Source organism: Oncorhynchus nerka, linkage group LG13 (assembly GCF_034236695.1).
Source record: "Oncorhynchus nerka isolate Pitt River linkage group LG13, Oner_Uvic_2.0, whole genome shotgun sequence".
NCBI classification, from domain to species: Eukaryota; Metazoa; Chordata; class Actinopteri; order Salmoniformes; family Salmonidae; genus Oncorhynchus; species Oncorhynchus nerka.
Window position 1 is genome coordinate 55145899 of NC_088408.1, and position 21576 is coordinate 55167474.

The window sequence follows — 21576 nt, forward strand, 5'->3', positions numbered from 1 at the left end:
CATTTACACTTTCCCTCTGCGGTCTGAGCTCAGCCGGCTAGTATTAGGAACAGTTTGAAATGTACTGAGGTGGGTGGGGTGGTCCAAAATAGGGGAGGGTTGTGTAACTTTTTGGGGGGTTTGGGGAGGGTTGTGTGTTTTTGTATTGTAGCGAATTTTTTTCCCCTGGTTTACATTCTCCATTTCATAGGTTTTGCTATATCATTTCTTCCATCCTAGCCGCATGTCCTCATTTGCTTGCATGCGCCAACCCTATATCAGAGTGTTTTGGTACTTCCCTTATGCACTACGCTTTTCCGTGCACCAACTAAACCACGGGTAAATATAGTCTACCAGTCAAACTGTCTATCCTGCCCTCTAGCCACCATTCATAGTGGTGGGTGGATCGTATGTCAGGATCTGCAATAAGCTAAGTAGCAATCATACCACACATAAAATCATTTGAAGCTGCATCAAGGTGCATAAAAAAAACTGACGCCAGACACTACAGCTCAAAAAGCTCCCCTATTGATCTTTCTTTTTTTTACCTAGGCAAGTCAGTTAAGAACAAATTCTTATTTTCAATGACGGCCTCAGAACAGTGGGTTAACTGCCTGTTCAGGGGCAGAGCGACAGATTTTGTACCTTGTCAGCTCGGGGGTTTGAACTTGCAACCTTCCAGTCACTAGTCCAACGCTTTAACCACTAGGCTACCCTGCCGCCCCATTGTTTAGGGACAATGGATGTATCCGACCCAGACAATCCTACAACACCACAACGCAATGAACAATTGCATTAATGTTTTCAAAAGAGCCCAAAAAAATGACACTCTTGGCTGTTAAACCGAAGTGAAAGTGTCAATTTGAATAACAGCGCAAAAGCCCTGCCATTTGAATATTTCATGCCGTTTGGATAAACTCTCGTCGGTTGATAAGGTGTAGAAAGGCACAGTAGCAGGCTTTTAAGGCTGTATTTGAAGTTCTGATGCTAAGATCTGTTGCGGATCACATCATTCTCCCACGTCGTCCTATAACAACGTGGCCACATATGCTCCCAGCAGGTCCAGTGATTCAGGGAAGCTTAATGCGCACTCTGCTTCCTCTTCTAGCGGCTATACCTCGCCCACTCATACCTAATGCTTCAACATAGCATAAATATAGCCTATACTGCAAACCATGATGTTGAAGCGCCCGAAGTTGGTATGCTTTGCCTATTGGTTGTGTCGTGCACTGGCACAGAAACCTGTTGATATAAAGATGGCATCATTATTGTCTGCAACCAGCTCTGATCGTAGTGTACTGAAACATGTAGGAAGAGTAAGGTCGTCAGTGGTGGTCGGCGAACCCTCAACCTTCTGGCCCGTAGCCCTGCGTGGCATCGATGGGCCAAAAAAGCATGCTACAGTGGCAAAGTCGATATCCACGTTTATCGACACAGAGTCGCGACAATTATTTGTGTTTGTGGTCCTAAACATTATTTTGAGTTCCTTCCATGAGGGGGGAGGGAGGGTGTGCAAAATTTTTTTTACAGTACAAGGGGAGGGGAAAGGGGGTCCATTTTTGTTTATGACACCCCGAGTTGGACCAGTCCTATCCCTCCCCCCTCCTGCAGACCTGTTACATCACAATGCGCAAAGGCAGGCAGGACCAAAATAAATAACAACAACAAGTGACAAATACTTCCTGGGTACCCGTCCAGGTCCCTGTGTGTGTGTCCTACCGAAGGGCACTGCAGTGCACACTGTGTGTGTGCGTGTGTGTGTGCGCGCGCGTGTGTGTGTGTGTGTGTGTGTGCATGCGTGTATATAACCTGACTGTACAAAACATTAAGGACACTTTCCTAATATTGAGTTGCACCCGCCCATTTTGCCCTCAGAACAGCCTCAATTTGTTGGGGCATGGACCCTACAAGGTGTCGAAAGCATTCCACAGGGATGCTGGCCTATGTTGACTCCAATGCTTCCCACAGTTGTGTCAAGTTGGCTGGATGTCCTTTGGGTGGTGGACCATTCTTGATACACACGGGAAACTGTTGAGCGTGACAAACCCAGCAGCGTTGCAGTTCTTTACACAAACCAGTGTACCTGGCACCTACTACCATAACCAGTTCAAAGACACTTAAATATTGTGTCTTGCCCATATACCCTCTGTATGGCACACATTACATGTCTGAATTTCCTCAAGGCTTAAACATCCTTCTTTAGCCTGTCTCCTCCCCTTCATCTACACTGATTGAAGAGGATTTAATAAGTGACCTCAATAAGAGATCATAACTTTCACCTGGATTCACCTGGTCAGTCTATGTCATGGAAAGAGTGTCCTTAATGTTTTGAAAACTCAGTGCATATCTGTGTGTGTGTGTGTGTGTGTGTGTGTGTGTGTGTGTGTGTGTGTGTGTGTGTGGTATGTGAGTGCGTGCGTGTGTGTATATGGGAGGGACCTAATTTAATTAGCGATTGGGGGGGAATTCAGAAAAGCCATGACGACAGCTGAAAATACTGCAGCTCTCTAACGGCAGAGCTTAATTAACCCATGGGACAGAGCCTTGTGCCAGTGCCAAGCACAGCACCATCTCTGCTTATGTAACCGTGGCTGCCACCTGGCCCGGTGCCAGTGCTGAAGGCCAGGGAAGGAGGGACGGAAGGAGCGAGGGAGGGTGAGGAGGGACGGAAGGAGCGAGGGAGGGTGAGGAGGGAGAGAGAAGGAGGACATCGAGTCTCCTAACTCTGCCTTTACACAGATGAAGCCAAGAAAGGGAATGAGCAAGAGACAGAGAGAGAGGAAGATGGAAAAAGAGCAGGGAGAGACAGCGCCTGCACACCTGCCAGACTGCCAGGAGTGACGGATAGGAAGGCTACAGTACATCCAGACGGCAGGCTGCACCAAGCACACCTGCAGAATGATGCTTCTTCATCTGTCTCACAACTCTCTAAGTGCCCCCATCCTCGTCATCACAACATCATTCTGCAGCTAACTCATCAATGTACCCTATGCTGGTGTAAACACACAGTATTTGTATATTGTATGACATTTGAATAGGACATTAGATCAAGATGTCTGTGTATAAGTTGTTGGGAAAGTAGTTAAAGCAACTGATTTGTGTCAAGCGTCATTGTCTGATGCGAAGAATGTGCTCACCCAGTGCTATAATTTGACACTTCTGAAGGTTCATACACATATAATGGCGTCGGAGGAGATGGCTGCCGTTTTTTTAGGCTCCTAACCAACTGTGCTATTTTGTGTGCTTTTTCGCATTGTTTGTAACTTATTTTGTACATAATGTTTCCGCCATCGTCTCTTATGACCGAAAAGAGTTTCTGGCTATCAGAACAGCGAATGACTCCTGTCCTCCTGATTCCTGCTTACAAGCAAAAACTAAAGCAGGATGTGCCAGTGACTCGCTCAATACGGAAGTGGTTAGGTGACGCTGATCCTAAGCTACAGGATTGTTTTGCTAGCACAGACAGGAATATGTCACGGGATTCATCCGAGGAGTATGCTACATCAGTCACCGGCTTCATCAATAAGTGCACCGACGACGTCGTCCTCACTGCTAATCCAATCGCCACCCAAACTATTTGCCTTGACCCCCCCGTCTTTACGCTGCTGCTTCTCGCTGTTCATTATCTAGGCATAGTCCCTTTACCTCTACCTCCATGTCCATATTACCTCAATTACCTCGACTAACCTGTACCCCCGCACATTGACTCGGTACCGGTACCCCCTGTATATAGCCTCGTTATTGTCATTGTTATTTGAACTCTTTTATATTGGTTATATTGGCTTGCAAAAAGTAAGCATTTCACTGTAAGGTCTACACCTGTTGTATTTGACGTATGTAACAAATTCAATTTGATTTCTATGACAACTCAACAGTGGCATGTTAGCTTTAATGAATCTAGTTGATGTGGCTACTAAAACAGCAGTAACGTTTGATCGGTAGAAGATAATCCTGTTCTGATGTCAGATGTAAATAGCAGAGACCACGATGCCATACGGTGTACGTTATTTTTTTCTAAAGTCCTGGGACAGTGGTCAAAGTAGCTGATTTGGGTCAAAGGTTACATTGTTTACAGCCGAATAGAATGTTTGAAGTCACAGCTTCAGAATGAACGTTTTTAACAACGGGAGGTTTAGAATGTTGAAGAAATCCCATTAAAGTGGATGAAGTTGGATAAAGGTTTAATAGTTTAAAAAGTATAAGTGGTATCAAAACGTTGTATGCAAGCACATGTCAGCATTTCACTGTAAGGTCTAAACCTGTTGTACTCGGCGCATGTGACAAATGCAGCTTAAATTTGATTTGTTTTATTTTAAAATGTTGAATTTGCGTATCGAGCTTAAATGGTCTAAGACTAGTGGCGTGCTAAATAATAACTACAATAAAACATCATTTAAAAAAAAAAAAACGTATTTAAAAGTGTGGCTGCTGTCGCAAGCCACATCAATAAGCCGCACCTTTGAATTACACAACGTTTGTGCGAGCCAGGGAGTTAGATTCTTGACAGGACATATTATATCTGCATACTGAGTCATGTTAAGTCTCGCTGTTGGAATGCATACGTTTTCACAGCAGACGCAGGGACTAGTCAGGTTGACACTCCCTAACGTCAGGGCTACAAGAATATATATCAACCAAACAGGTCACCTTTTTTAAGATCCTGACACTGACAAGGGTTCCGTTCCTTAGGCCTACAGTCGCGACGAGTCTTATAACTACTGCTTTCGCAACCCTCAAAATCACCAGAGGACCATTTGCTAACATAGGGAACCTAATAGATTTCCATGATAGTTCAACATTGGTGTCAAAAACCCTACAAGAATCCTATGATAGGTAGCTGGGGTCACTAGCCCAGAGCCATCGCCTATCCACGATGACTATCAGTAAACATCAAAGACCAACAGCTCTCCATATAAGCACATAAGCAGAGGGAGAGAGAGAGAGAGAGAGAGAGAGAGAGAGAGCAAACAAGCTCTCCCTTCCAACCAAACAAGTTATGCATTAGGTCGCGCGGCCCTATCACGCCACAGCTACGCTCAATTTACTTCACAATGCAGTCGCCCAGGCAACCTAGGGCAACAAATATTGCATAAAGCAGTCTCATTTCACCTCGCCCCCGAGGTAACACTTCCACTAAGGTGGTTGATTCCTTCCCTCTCTCCCACTCCCTTTCAGAAACTCTGAGCCAGCACTTAATGAATCATTGCAGGGTTTGTCACCTCTCCTATAGGCCTGGATCCTATGTTGAGTTCGGGGCTTTATTTAAATAAACAATGAGGTAACTCCGTTTTCCGTTAGTTTTGCAGCTCTGTATGGTGTGAGAAGGGGAGGGGCGATTCAGGAAGGAAACCGGGGCAAGAGCTGCCTGGAATGGAGCCTTTGAACCAGGTGGCTACTAGGAAGTGTGATTCCGGGCAGCAGTTATTTGCCCCGAATAAAACCTTGGCCTGGCCAAGGGCACAGCATGCCACAGTCATCACACACACACACACACACACACACACACACACACACACACACACACACACACACACACACACACACACACACACACACACACACACACACACACACACACACACACACACACATCTTTGTTTTCCCCTTCTTCTCATGCCCTGACAGTGTTTATTGCATAGCAGTGAGAGGGTCAGGTCTCCTCAATAAGACCAGCCCCAGACAGAGCCAATTCATTGATCATAGCCAATTCATTGATCATAGCATGAACCGTGTTTTCTGGATTATCAAGGGGCGGTGGTCTTGGTTAGAGCTCTATGGTGTGGGCTCAGTGGAGCATACAGGACAGGATCACTGGATCACTGAGTGGATCCCCTACAGATTTAATTTGGGTATCTATCCACCTACTGCCTGGGCATTCTAACCATGCCCTTAGATGGCTATCTAGAGAATCCACCCTAAAATAAGCAGTCAAACAACTGTTGCACAGCAGCCAAGGACTCTGTGTTCTGAAAGCCCTCCACTCATGCCTTTTGTCCCCTCTATTGACACTTTTCTGAACCCCAATCATTTCCATCGAAGACATGCTTCGGCTTGGCCTTCTTTTTTCATTATTGCGTGAGTAATATATTGTGATTGCAGATATTGCACACAATATTGCCCGTTCATACAAGAGCAATCAAATCCCATCTAGTCTAATCTATATATCAAATAAAACAAATTATTTGATCAAATGCATTATCACATTTAAAAAAAAATCTAATCCATTTGCTCTCCAAAAGACAAAGCAAGTCTTCTCTATCTTGTCTCCGCACTAGCTCTAAGTCGGGGTAGGGCGACAAACAGACGGACTATCACTGGCCCACCACAGCCCTTCACTGGCCCACCATAAAGTAGCCTGTAATCAGACACACAGGCCTATTGCTACTAGCTCCATGACTCAAAGTGGTACTGGGCACTCAGGTCCACTGAGCACTGAAGAATGCCAGGGTGTTTATCAGCGCCAGTGGTGTAAAAAGTACCCAACTGCCATACTTGAGTAAAAGTAAAGATACCTTAATAGAAAAGAGTAAAATGACTACTACTTGAGTAAAAGTAAAGATACCTTAATAGAAAATGACTCAAGTAAAAGTGAAATTCACCTAGTAAAATACTACTTGAGTAAAAGTCTAAAAGTATTTTATTTGAATGATAATTAAGTATCATTAAGTAAATGTAATTCTATATACATACGTATCAAAATGATAAATAATTTAAAATTCGTTTTGTTAGGCAAACCAGACGGCACAATTTTCTTGTTTTTTAATTTTACGGAGAGTCAGGGGCACACTCCAACACTCAGACATCATTTACAAATGAAGCATTTGTGTTTAGTGAATCCGCCAGATAAAAGGCAGTACGGATGACCAGGGATGTTCTTTTGATAAGTGTGTGAATTGGACCGTTTTTCAGTCCCACTAAGCATTCAAAATGGACTTTTGGGTGACAGGGAAAATGTAAAAAGTACATTATTTTCCTTAGGAATGTAGTGAAGCAAAAGTAAAATTTGTCAAAAATATAAATAGTAAAGTAAAATATCCCAGATACCCTGGACCCACTCCAATTTGCAAACCACCCCAACAGACCACCCCATCGTCCACAGACGATGCAATCTCAATTGCACTGCCCTCCCAACTAGACAAGAGGAATACCTGTGTGAGAATGCAGTTAACTGACTACAGCTCAACACCATAGTGTTCTCCAAGCTCATCATCAGACCCTGAGACTGAACACCTCCCTCTGCAGCTGGATCCTGGACTCCTGACAGGCCAACCTTAGGTGGTGAGGGTAGGCGACAACACCTCCGCCACGCTGACCTTCAACACAGGGGATCCCAGGGGTGCATGCTTAGCTCCGTCCTGTACTCCCTGTTTACCAATGACTGTTCGGCCACGCACAGCTTCAAGTCCATTATCAAGTTTGCTGATGACACGACGGTTGTAGGCCTGATCACAGATGGCAATGAGACAGCCTAAAGGGAGAGGTCAGAGACCTGGCAGTGTGGTGCCAGGACAACAATCTCTCTCTCAACGTCAGCAAGAACAAGGAGCTAATTGTGGACTACAGGAAACAGGGGTGTGTGCACACCCCCATCTACATCGACGGGGCAGCATTGGACAGGGTCAAGAGCTTCAAGTTCCTCAGTGTCCACATCACTGAGGACATAACATGGTCCTCTCACACCAGCACAATTGTGAAGGCGTAAGGGATTTGGTATGTCCTTTAGATCTTCCAGAACTTTTACAGGTGCACAATCGAAAGCATCCTGACAGGTTGCATCACCGCTTGGTATGGCAACTGCAAAGCCCTTGATCGCAATGTCCTACAGAGGGTGGTGCGGACAGCCCCATAAATCACCCGGGACGAGCTCCCAGCCACTCAGGACATTTATGCCAAGCGGTGTCTGAGAAAGGCCCGAAAGATTATCAAAGACTTACAGTCAACCCAGCCATGGACGGTCCTCTCTCTGGTTCTGTCCGGCAGGCGGTTCCAGAGCATTGGGTCTCGGACCAACAGGCTCCGAGACAGCTTCTTTCCACCATGCTGTTCTGCTATTATTGACTCTTAGTACCATTAGTATTTATCCTGCTACCAGTCACTTTTTTACCTACCTCAATTACTCCATTACCCCTGCACATTGTAATATTGGTACTGGCACTGTCCTGTATATAGTTTGCATTCTTTTTTTTTTCTTCGCTCATATTTCTCTTTACTTGGTATTGACTACTGCGTTGTTGGGAAAGAGCTTGTAATTAAGCATTTCATTTGTACCATTTTAAGTGGATTTAAAAATATATATATACTTAAATAATACTTTATTAACAAGTAAATACAAAATTATCTCAATTGGAACAATTTTAAATAGATTTAATGCATTTAATGTACATTTTATTTGTATTTTATTAACATTTAAGTATATTAAATATACTTAAAACTATTTAAATTGGGACACTTTTTTTGTACTTAAGTATATATTCTTAGTATATTAGATAAAGAGCAAAACGAATATACATTGAATACATCTTAAGTACATTTTATGTATATTTCTCATTATACTAAAACTGTATTTGAATTCCTGTATTTTTCTTTATAAAAAGAGTGTATTTATAATGTGTTTCAAGTATACTTTTAAAAATACACTTCTACAAATGATCTAAACCAGCTTTTGTAATTAGCCATGTAAAGGTTACCTTCATTGACCAAGGCATCTCCTACGCCAACGTTAACATGCTATTTACAAAGCATTTGTGGATGGAGCAGCAACTTACAAATAACACTTTTGAGAACTGTGCACCATTGGCATTTCCCACTTTAGTTGTTCACATTACGGCAATAAACTAACATTTCAATAAAATGTGTAATATGTCATGTGGAAAATGAACATCAAAACATTTGAATAAGCTAAATATGAGGAAGAAAATCACATTATAAATCAAAACTTCAGCTGCAGAAAAGGATGCTTGGTAATATGCGTTTTTTGAAAGTATACTTTAAATATATTTTGTGGTCCTTTAAGTTAAATATACTTCTTTACTCAAGTATATTTTCTTAAGATATTAAAAAGTATACTATCAGGAAGCATGTTGCTCAGGTGTGCATGTTTCCTTATGCGGAATAAACAAGAGTTATCACTGTCAACTTTCTCTGCACTCTTCTGAACATGAATTCAAAAATGAATTCAAAACTCATTATTGGCACTGAAACTACAGTGCCTTGCAAAACTATTCATACCCCTTGGATTTCTTAACATTTTACTGTTACAAAGTGGGATTCAAATGGATTTAATTGTATTTTGTGTCAACAATCTACAGAAAATACTCCAATGTGTGAAGAAGGTGAGGACCAATGCGCAGCGTGGTAAGTGTTCATATTCTTTAATAGAACTCAGAACACTAAAGTACAAAACCAACAAGAGAACGAAATGAAACCGAAACAGTTCTGTCTGGTACAGATACGAAACAGAAAATAATCACCCACAACTCAAGGGTGAAAAACAGGCTGCCTAAGTATGGTTCTCAATCAGGGACAACGATTGACAGCTGCCTCTGATTGAGAAGCATACCAGGCCAAACACAGAAATACCAAATCATAGAAAAAAGAACATAGAGTGCCCACCCAACTCACGCCCTGACCATACTAAAACAAAGACATCACAAAGGAACTAAGGTCAGAACGTGACACAATGGCAAAGTGGTAGATTTCTACATATTTTTTTGACAAGGTAGATAGCAATTATAGAACTAAAATATAGTCGTTGCATAAGTATTATTAACTGTCTTCTTGGTAAGCAAGTATAGATTGGGCCTTGTGTTGTCGGTTATTGTCCTGTTGAAAGGTGAATTCCTCTCCCAGTGCCCGTTGTAAAGCAGACTGCAGCAGACTGAAGCAGGTTTTCCTCTAGAATTTTGCCTGTCCTTAGCTCCATTCCGTTTTTTTAAATCTGGAAAAACGACCCAATATTTGCCTATGTCAAACATACCCATACCCAGATGCAGCCACCACCATGCTTGAAAATAAGGCGGAAGTTACGCAGTGATGTGTTGTGTTGGATTTGCCCCAAACATAAGTCTTTGAATTTAGGCCCATTTTTTTTTTTGCAATATTACTTTACTATTTGCACTATTACTTGTTCCATACAAGATATATGTTATTATTATTTTCATTCTGTCATTTAAATCATTCTTGTGGAGTCCCTATAAAGTTGTTTATCTATCCTCAGTTTTCTCCCATCACAGCCATTGAACATTGTAACTGTATTACAATCACCAATGGCCTGGTAACATCCCTGACCAGTTTCATTCCTGTCCTGCAGCTCAGTTCAGAGAGAGGACTGTAACTTTGATGTGTCTGGGTGGTTTAATGCATAATCCACAGCATAATTATTGACTTGATCATGCTTTTTGAAAAAAATGGCGCCGAAGAAGAAGGCAGAAGTTTTACGTGTCCCCAACCGATTGGTTTTTTTTGCAACTTATTTTTCTACTTATTTTGTACATAATGTTGCCGCTACCGTCTCTTATGACCAGAAATGATTTCTGGACATCAGGACTGCGATTACTCACCACAGACTGGCATAATACTTTTTTTGTCCTTTAACGAGTCTGACGAGCCCGACGTGAACAATATACTGCTTTCTCGGGAAAAGGCCCAGATCCCTGTGATTTGAGTGAAGTGGAGAAAAGGGGGCCAGAGGGAGGGCTGCCTTCTGAGAATTCGTAGGTGATCGAATAAACCCTCACTTCCTTCAATTCTGCTAGCAAACATGCAATCTTTGGAGAATAAAATCAATGACCTACGGGCAAGATTCAACTACCAACGGTACATTCAATATCTTATGCTTCACGGAGTCGTGGCTGAATGACGACACTATCAACATGGTTATACGCTGTACCGGCAGGATAGAACAGCGGCGTCTGGTAAGACAAGGGGAGGCCGGACTGTATTTTTTTTAAATAACAGCTGGTGCACAATATCTAAGGAAGTCTCGAGCTATTGCTCGCCTGAGGTAGAGTTTCTCATGATAAGCTGTAGACCATACTATCTACCTAGAGAGTTTTCATCTGTATTTTCCGTAGCTGTTTACATACCACCACAGTCAGAGGCTGGCACTAAGACAGCATTGAATGAGTTGTATTCTGCCAAAAGCAAACAAGAAAACGCTCACCCAGAGGTGGCGCTCCTAATAGCCGGGGACTTTAATGCAGGGAAACTTAAATCTGTTGTACCAAATTTCTATCAGCATTTTAAATGTGCAGCCAGGGGGAAAAAACTCTGGACCACCTTTACTCAACACACAGAGACGCATACAAAGCTCTTCCTCGCACTCCATTTTGAAAATCTGACGATAATTCTAGACTGGAATATGTTCCGGGATTCCTCCGATGGCATTGAGGAGTACACCACATCAGTCACCGACTTCATCAATAAGTGCATCGATGACGTCTTCCCCCACAGTGACCCGACGTACATACCCTAACCAGAAGCCATGGATTACAGGGAACATCTGCACAGAGCTAAAGGCTAGAGCTGGCACTGTCAAGGAGTGGGACTCTAACCCGGAAGCTTATAAGAAATTCCGCTACGCCCTCTGACGAACCATCAAACAGGCAAGGCGTCAATAAAGGACTATGATCTAATCATACTACACCAGCTCCTAAGCTTGTTGGATGTGGCAGAGCTTGCAAACTATTACAGATTACAAAGGGAAGCACAGCAGAGAGTTGCCCAGTGACACGAGCCTACGAGACGAGCTAAATGACTTGTATGCTCGCTTCGAGGTAAGTAACACTGAAACATGCATGAGAGCACCAGCAGTTCTGGACGACTGTGTGATCACGCTCTCTACAGCCGATGTGAGTAAGACCTTTAAACAGGTCAACATTCACAAGGCCGCAGGGACAGATGGATAACCAGGATGTGTACTGCGAGCTTGCGCTTACCAACTGGCATGTGTCTTCACTGATATTTTCAACCTCTCCCTGTCCGAGTCTGTAATACCAGAATGTTTTAAGCAGACCACCAAAGTGGCTGTGCCCAAGAACAGTAAAGTAACTTGCCTAAATGACTACCGACCCGTAGCACTCACGTCTGTAGCCATGAAGTGCTTTGAAAGGCTGGTCATGGCTCACATCAACACCATTATCCCAGAAACCCTAGACCCACTCCAATTTGCATACCGCCCCAACAGATCCACAGAAGATGCAGTCCCTATTGCACTAAACACTGCTCTTTCTCACCTGGACAAAAATAACACCTATGTGAGAATGCTATTCATTGACTACAGCTCAACGTTTCAACACCATAGTGCCCTCAAAGCTCATCAATAAGCTAAGGACCCTGGGACCAAACACCTCCCTCATCAACTGGATCCTGGAATTCCTGATGGGCCACCCCCCTGGTGGTAAGGGTAGGTAACAACACATCCGCCACGCTGATCCTCAACACAGGGGCCCCTCAGGGTGCGTGGTCAGTCCCTTCCTGTACTCCCTGTTCACTGCATGGCCAGGCACGACTCCAACCACATCATTAAGTTTTCCAATGACACAACACTGGTAGGCCTGATCACTGACAACGACGAGACAGCCTATAGGGAGGAGGTCAGAGACCTGGCCATGTGGTGCCAGGACAACAATCTCTCCCTCAACGTGATCAAGACAAAAGAGATGATTGTGGACTACAGGAAAAAGACTACCGAGCATGCCCCATCAACGGGGCTGCTGTGGAGCAGGTTGAGAGCTTCAAGTTCCTTGGTGTCCACATCACCAACAAACTAACATGGTCCAAGCACACCAAGACAGTCTTGAAGAGGGCATGACAAAACCTATTCCCCCTCAGGAGACTGAAAAGATTTGGCATGGGTCCTCAGATCCTTAAAAGGTTCTACAGCTGCACCATCGAGAGCATACTGACTGTTTGCATCACAGCCTAGTATGGCAACTGCTCGGCCTCTGAACGCAAGCCACTACAGAGGGTAGTGCGAACGGTTCAGTACATCACTGGGGCCAAGCTTCCAGCCATCCAGGACCTCTATACCAGGCAGCATCAGAGGAAGGCCCTAGTCATAGACTGTTCTCTCTGCTACCCCATGGCAAGTGGTACCGGAGTGCCAAGTCTAGGTCCAAGATGTTTTAAACAGCCTCTACCCCCAAGCCATAAGACTCCTGAACAGCAACAGCACCTAATCAAATGGCTACCCAGACTATTTGCATTGCCCCCCCTCCCCTCGCCTACACTGCTGCTACTCTCTGTTGTTATCATCTACTCATAGTCACTTTAATAACTCTACCTACATGTACATATTACCTACATATTACCTCAACTAACCGGTGTCCACACACTCTGTACCGGTACCCCCTGTATATAGTCTCGTTATTATTATTTTACTGCTGCTCTTTAATTACTTGGTACTTTTATTTCTTACTCTTATCCAACTGCATTGTTGTGGGATTGTTAGATTACTTGTTAGATGTTGCTGCGCTGCACTGTCTGAACTAGAAACATTTTGCTACACTCACAATAACATCTGCTAACCATGTGTATGTATAAAATGTTATTTGATTTGTGCTACAGTGGGTACACCAGTGCCTCCACTGCCTGCACTAAACTGCCACGGGGATAGGCTAGGTACAGCACCAGTCAAAAGTTTGGACAATCCTACTCATTCCAAGGTTTTTCTTTAATTGTACTATTTTCTACATTGTATAATAATAGTGAAGACATCAGAACTATGAAATAACACATATGGAATCATGTAGCAACCAAAAAAGTGTTAAAGAAGTCCAAATATATTTTATATTTGAGATTCTTCAAAGTAGAATATATTTAAATTTGTTTAACACTTTTTTGGTTACTACATGATTCCATATGTGTTTGTTCATAGTTCTGATGTCTTCACTATGTAGGAAATAGTACAAATAAAGAAAAACCCTGGATTGAGTAGGTGTGTCCAAACTTTTGACTGGTACTGTAGTTGTCAGGTGCATACGTTGTTAGTTTGTTGCCAGATCCCAGCCTCCTTTTTGTGTGTGTGTGGGTCCTCAGACACTGTCCTCAGTAAAAATCACAGTGTGGGAGGTACAGGACTCAAAGTACAGGTCTCACATCCTGTGTGTGTGTGTGTGTGTGTGTGTGTGTGTGTGTGTGTGTGTGTGTGTGTGTGTGTGTGTGTGTGCGTGCGTGCATGTGCGTGTGCAAGTGTGTGCGTGTGCAAGCGTGAGTGTGTGGAAGCGTGTCTGTGTGTGTGCAAGCGTGAGTGTGCAAGCATGTATGTGTACGTGTGTACAAGCGTGAGTGTGAAAAGAGAGGATGTATACACAGTACACTCCGGTAAAACAGGAACCACTAAGGCACACCAGCACAAACAACTGAAAGCCTGTCTCTAATTTATTATCCCAGTGTACAAAGATGACAAATTCAGTCACACTCACACTCAACCCAGTCCAAGGCAGCCATGCACCCAGGAGATAGATACCTGGCATAGAGACAAACTGGAAGAGCAGAGGCCACATAAGGGTTGGGGAATAGAGCTTCCTCTGTGGAAGACTGCATGTGTGTTTGTCATCAAGCACCAAGGCCAAGGCAGAAAGGCAGGGGACTCGGGGCACGCCATTGGCCCACGGTTCAGCAGATGGGCCAATCAGCGGGATCCCCTTTGTTCTCTTTTGATAGCACATGGTTGGATGTCAGGTTGTTGTTGTTTTTCGGGTCTCTGCTCTGAAGGGACTGGATGTGATGTTTGGTTTTGCTGTCACAGTGCCAGCTGGAGGTTGTTTTGCTGCCTTTGCAATAAATAAAGTGATCTCAAGACAAGATCCAGCGTATCTGGGGTATGCAAATGAGGTTTGAACACCTGTTACAATGTTTCACCCTGAGCTGAAGGATTTGAGGTCTCAATGAAGCCTACAACGCATTGTGATCTAATTTACATCACATTGGCTTCTGTCTATTGAATCCATTGACGGTAACAAAAACCTGGTGCATGTAATTAGGATCAGAATGCAAATGAGGACACAACGTTTTTGGTATAGATTCTGCTACCACTGAAAACCACAGCAGCTTTTGTAATGAAAATGCCACGACAAACAATGTGTGTGAGGCATTGAGTAAACCCAATACAATGCTGCTACCAGGGCTTCTTGTTGCTGGTCCTGGCGGCATCCTCCCGTCCTTGTGTTGTGCTCATCTAACCCAATCGATAGCGCTGTGTGCTGATGTTAGCTAGCTAGTGTGCCAGTGGGCTAATAATAGGATCTGCTAGAAGCATTACATCAGTGGGAGTGGAGCCCTGTCTGCCCTGTTCCATAGCTCCAGTCGGCTGCCCAAAACCCTTATCTATCCCCCTCCTTCCCTCCTCCCTCCTCCTCTAACAGCTACCAGTCTGAACTAGCTCTTTCCAGCCCAGGCAGCATTGTGGGTGTTTCTTCAGCTGCTTTTGTTCAGACAGAGACAGAGTGCAGAGCACCCGCTTAAGCCCCTGCCGAGCCCCAGCCCCATCCCCAGCGAGCACCAGCTTCCTCTATCCACCACTCAGCCTTTAGACACTACTGCTCTCCTCAGCACCCCCACTGCCCCATCCCATCCCATCCCCCAGAGGTTTGGGGTATCAGGCTCCACGTAGTGAGAGTCACAGGACGCACACTGGTTAAAATAGGAGAATCAAAAACAATGGGAGATTAAATCATCCATGTTCTATCGAGAAATGGGACCATATATTGTAAGAGCTCAGTGCTCGTCTAAATTCCAAGGGGGAAGATTTCTGTGATCTAATTTATGATCTAACTCATGGTGAGCGCTTGGCCAAGCCTTATTGGCTACCCTGAATATGGGTCAATAAGAGTCAGTACTGTATATTACGTGGGTGGGAAAGGGAATGTTTGTACAGTATGTACGGTATGTATGTCTGATTGCGACTGTTTGTTACAGTTATGGAGTAACCGTAGTGTTGCGCGCTGGTGGTCTTATGACGGCCATGAGAAGGGGGTCACACGGGGATGGCTGGCTGGCTCGTTGGTGGGTTAGTGGGGCAGTGTGGGAAGAAGGACACTTGCCTGCACCTGATTTATGATTGGCTGAGGAAGAATGCGAGCCGCCTACGCAAGCAGGATGGTGACGGAGTGAAAAACAACCTAACATGCTCACAGTAAATGCTCAGAGAGCAAACGACAACAGCAGCAGCAGAGGAAATGTCTAACTGTTGCTGACATATATTTCGCTATATTTTACTGTATGAGATGTTAAGTATTTACTATACGAGATGTTAAACATATTTAGATGGTAGAAAATGAGACTGGCTACACTGACAAAACAAATCATGTGCAGGCAAGCTCTTAAGGTTCCTTGGAGAACTCTTTCCCAATAAAGAACCTTTGAGTTAAGTGTGGGGTGCTTAACGTGGCATCTACGGTTCTTCAGAATTCTAAAAGGTTCTTGAAATGTATGGAAGCCTGCAAATGTGTCCCTTTCATAGCACACATCAAATTGGCCTGTGTTAACTAGGGTTGATTTTACAGTCCAACATTTCTAGTGTTGATTCAAGTGTTAAATGAACACTGTAAAGAGTTCAATTAACACTCAGTGGTGTAAAAGAACTCCAGTGTTGGTGTTAATAACCAGAGTTGAACCAAAACCGCGCCCACATTATCATATTTCCCAGCATGCCTTTTTGCAGGTCGATTTTTAAAAATGATTTCAATATCTATGTTTTTGCATGTACATTGATTGATTCATTAATCTTATGCTACTCAAATATAAATAACATACATTTTTCTATATTCCAATCTGTTACTTGGACTTATGCACTCGTTCCTGAAATGGTTGTTTCAGTTTAGTCATATCTTAGTCTTCCCAACCATGGCAGTCATTCTGAATGCAGGTTGAGGAATAAAAATTCCCAATGTTGGATATCCCCACTCTTGCAGGATTCCATTAGGAATTACACATCACTTTGCAAGACAGCATAATGTGACTTGCAGGCCTGATGTGGCCTGTAAACTACGAGTTTCAGGCCACTGTATTAGGGTAAAACTAGGCCTTCTTATTTATAAAAGATGTATTGTCTTAAAGAATGTAATTGTAATGACAACATATTCACTTAGAATCTCATTTGGTGAAGGCCACGGGACTGAAAATGATTTAATGCAACAACCATGTCTCTGTCACTAGCAAACACAGTCGTGGGTGGTACTTGTAAGTCAAAAATGTACTTGAACGGTACCCTGAGAAATACGCAAATAAGGCTTAAAACCCTACCGCGGGGCTATTCAATTCCGGTCCTGGAGGGCAAAAACATTTTGTTGTTGTAAGGTTCTTAAAATAACCAACCTTATTTGGTTCCAACTTGCACCTTTATTTTTAAGAGTGTGGAATAAAGGATAACGATGGTGAGAATGCAATGCCTATGCCTAATCCAACAGGGTACAGGAACAAATATCATCCACTTATTACAAACAAACCCCCTTAAAAACGGCAACAGTGGGAGTACTGCCATGGAGCAGCCTCCTTGCTGTTGCTGTTTGACACCTTGTACAAGTTGCTTAAGGTCAACACGTATCAGTAAAGTTCAGTCATGTTTTTGGTTAACACTCTCCGCAAGTCTTTGCTGAATCTGCAAAGGACTGGGCTGTTATCAAATAAACAACCGCCCTCCTCAGTCCTGTTTAGGGTTGCAAAGGGAGGATAAATCACTGGAAACTTTCAAAGTTTACCAGTAAACTCCCAGAATTGTGGTATCTTTCAAGGATCACAAGACACCTAGTGGCACTTTTGGGTACTTCAGATTATCACAGGTGTATGTTCCTATCTCTGGCCCTCTGTGTGGCATCATCACGTGTAAAACATACAAAATAATTCAATAAGGTGTTTTTAAAATACAAAATAGAATGACAAAGCTGTGAAACATTATCTTAAATATAAAACATCAATTTAGTGAATACCATTTCTGTTTAATATCAGGGTTTCAGCATGAAAAATACTTTATATTTTTGTACACAATATCAATATGTATTTGTTGTCAATATTCTGGCATCAAACTGGCGGTGGCAGTTGTGAAAAAAGTAAATAGTTGGACAAGCTGCAGAGGTAATAATGCCATTGTTGATTAGATGCTTTTTTCATTAATTAGGCAATTTTTTTATTGAACCATATGGTTTATCCACTAAAAACCCAAAGACAATATCATTGTCTATATCAAAATCAGAGATATAAATATAGATATACAAAATGAAATATATATATCAGGGCAGTCAAACTCATTCCATGAAGGGCCTAGTGCCTGCTGTTTTTTTCCTTTCAATTAAGACGTAGACAACCAGGTGAGGGGAGTTCCTCACTAATTAGTGACTTGAATTCATCAATCAAGTACAAGATAGGAGTGAAAACCTGCAGACACTCGGCCCACCGTGGAATGAGTTTCACACGTGCTAGACGGTATAGGACTCCCGAGTGGCTCAGCCGTCTAAGGCACTACATCTCAGTGCTAGAAGCATCACTACAGACCATGGTTCGATCCTGGGCTGTATCACATCTGGCCGTGATTGGAAGTCCCATCGGGCGGCGCATGATTGGCCCAGCGTGGCTGCCGGGGCAGGCCGTCATTGTAAATAAGAATTTGTTCTTAACTGACTTGCCACATGAAATAAAAATGGAAGATGCTTGTCCAAAAACACACGGTTGTATATGCGCCCACTGGCTTCAGCCAGACAAAGAGCTCACCGGGGCGTTTCACACATGCCTTAAGCACGGCGAGGAGTGAGCAATAAAAACACAAGAGCCAGCTGTTCAAGGTCAGCACTAAACACACTCTCAATGGGTCAACTCACACTCTTATACACAGGACTGAGTGTGTGTGTGTGTTGGCTCTCAGTTGCCATGGTTGCTTTTCCCAGCCAGGGTCATCAGACAGACATTAGACAACATGGCTACCATTCAATCAGGTCCCCAGAGCCATAACAGCAAAGAGATGACTCAAAGGAATGCCAGGCAATTTCAGATCCCTATGCACCGAAAAGTTTTGGAACTGCCAACTGAACGGCTACAGTATGTGAGGGGAGAGTCCCTTTTAAAGTCACAAATCATTGATTAGGGGTGTTCCGCACCACATCCCATCTCATTCAGCACTACAGTATACCTCCTGCCTGGTGCTACCGTCTATCCATGTTGAGAATGAAGTTCCTCTCAGCTTCCCATTCACTCTACAGTGTGTCCTCCTGCCCTTCCCCCTGGCCTACAGTGAACAGGGCTGATCTGATTTGGGGAAACTCCATTTCTGAATGGCACCACCGTTATGTCACATCACAGCCAGCGGTTAGTTCGTTTGGTCGGTTGCGTCATCGCCTGAGCGGTGCCGCGCTCTGCGCTCCAGCTTGCCTCTTTATAATCAGAACACCTAACTGTGCAACTTAAATCAAAAGATCCCAACACCGCTTGAGTTCCATTTGAGAGATTTGGAGGGGTGGGGTATTACATTACTGGATCATCAAATCAAATCAAATTGTATTAGTCACATGCAACACAATACAACAGGTGTAGATTTCATTTCACCTTACAGTGAAATGCTTACTTACAAGCCCTTAACCAACAATGCAGTTTAAAAACTATGAACAAGAATAAGAAATAAAAGGAACACGTAATTAAAGAGCAGCAGTAAAATAACAAAAGCGAGGTTATATACAGGGGGTACCGGTACAGAGTCAATGTGTGGGGGCACCGGTTAGTCAAGGTAATTGAGGTAATGTACATGTAGGTAGAGTTATTAAAGTGACTATGCATAGATAATGCATGACATCCCTGCCTGATATCATGATCCTGTCTAATTAGCCGTGGGCGCTTTATTACTGTATAATGGCCCATTGACGATGAGGGATCCCCTTTAACTGTCCTGATACTCTGATACCACTGCATTCATCAGTGAGTGGATCGATCCATATGTGGTGAGCCAGATCAGGTTGAGCACTTAATGTTGAGTCCTGCTGTCCACACAGACCAATACTGATTCCCTTTTTCTCAGCTGTTTCGGCCACTAGACCAGCATGTCCGTCAGTTTCAGATTAATGTCATCAAGATTTCAGGAGGAAATTGTTACCTAGCAACATCACATAGGCGGCTTTTGAACACTGGAATTGTGAGGCGGCACTTGTCTATAGCGGTGCACGGCTGCAGATGGTCGAGACTGCTTGAGTGTAGGACAGCTGTTTTTAGCGTTCAACCTCCAGGGTGTTCCTGGAGGTGCCAGTTTTCATGCCAAAGTTGGACATTTATTAAAACTGAGCCTGACTTGAGAATGTGCTTGTCCTCCTGCAAAACTTTAGACCACGCGTAAAGCACCGTTTCGAGTGGTTGTAGTACTGCATTGCAAGAAGACAATAGTAGTCTAGTTGTAGTAGCCGAGCGCAAATGTGGACTATATGAAGACACTCTTATTCATAACAAAAAAAGTGCCTTAAATATAATAACAAGATGCAATCGTTTGCCGTTAAGTGAGAAGAGCGAAATTCTGTTTATTTTATCTATGCATTCTAATATAACTAGAAATAGACTTTAGAAATAGAAATTTCATCTTATTTATTTCATTTCCATGATCATCACCTTTTCTGGCCATGATGATTTCATATTCTCACAGTAGCCATATAACAAATGACTATGCGCATTTAATTGTGCCTATTATATAGGCTATTGTAATTTCACGTTTTTGCTCTGTGCATCCGACAGGGAGCGTGTTTTATAACACACGGTAGAATTTAACAGGTGAACAGACAGTTTATATTTTGCATTGAAGTGCGTAGGCTACCACTTTGAGTACGATAGTGTTCATTATTTTTCTTCAGCGTAGACTATGTTTCAGAATTCACGTGTAGTGTAGACTGTTTAGGTCAGTTAAAATGTGACGATCTGTTTACACACCCACAACAATCTGCCATTGTTTCTGTCTTTCAGAAACACTCAAACACAGCAAATGCCATTGCAAAAGAAACCATTCTGCCAACACCTCCAAAGACATTTGATCAAGTTCACCATTGCTGTTTCCTTTAGGTTAGATACTGTGTTGGCATAATGCCAATACTTCCAAAGTATACAGCAAATAAGGGCGTTATTGTCACCAGGCGGATTTAAATGCTCGTTCACGCGCGCACACTTTATGATAGGTCTGATTTATAATGGGAAACAGGCGTGCGCCAAATTTATAAATCTCAATATTTTTGTGCGTGCAGTCTTTTCATAAATGGTGCACACAGATATTTAATGTAAATTGTATGCAACGGTTATAAATGAGGCCCCAAAACACTGGCAAATTAGTTCAACAAAACAGAGCGGAGAGCTTAAACTGTTTCTCTTTGGAGCAGAGTCTTGCCATTTACCAACTTGTTGGTTATTACTGCATTGTCGGAACTAGAAGCACAAGCATTTCGCTACACTCGCATTAACATCTGCTAACCATGTGTATGTGACAAATAACATTTGATTTGATTTGATTAGATTATTAGTGTGCACTAAAAATATGTGCAGTCATTAAGTAACAGTGGGGCTCCATGTTCTGACCATGGATGGAGAGTGACCCCAACAGGACAGAGTGAGAAATGACAGACAGGAAAAGCAGCTGGAGATACA

At 43.2% G+C, this 21576-nt stretch overlaps 1 protein-coding gene across 1 annotated transcript in view; it reads right to left on the reverse strand.

Annotated features, from left to right (window-relative positions):
- LOC115140639 (adhesion G-protein coupled receptor V1-like) overlaps positions 1-21576 on the reverse strand; it is a 183895-nt gene that overhangs the window by 60345 nt on the left and 101974 nt on the right.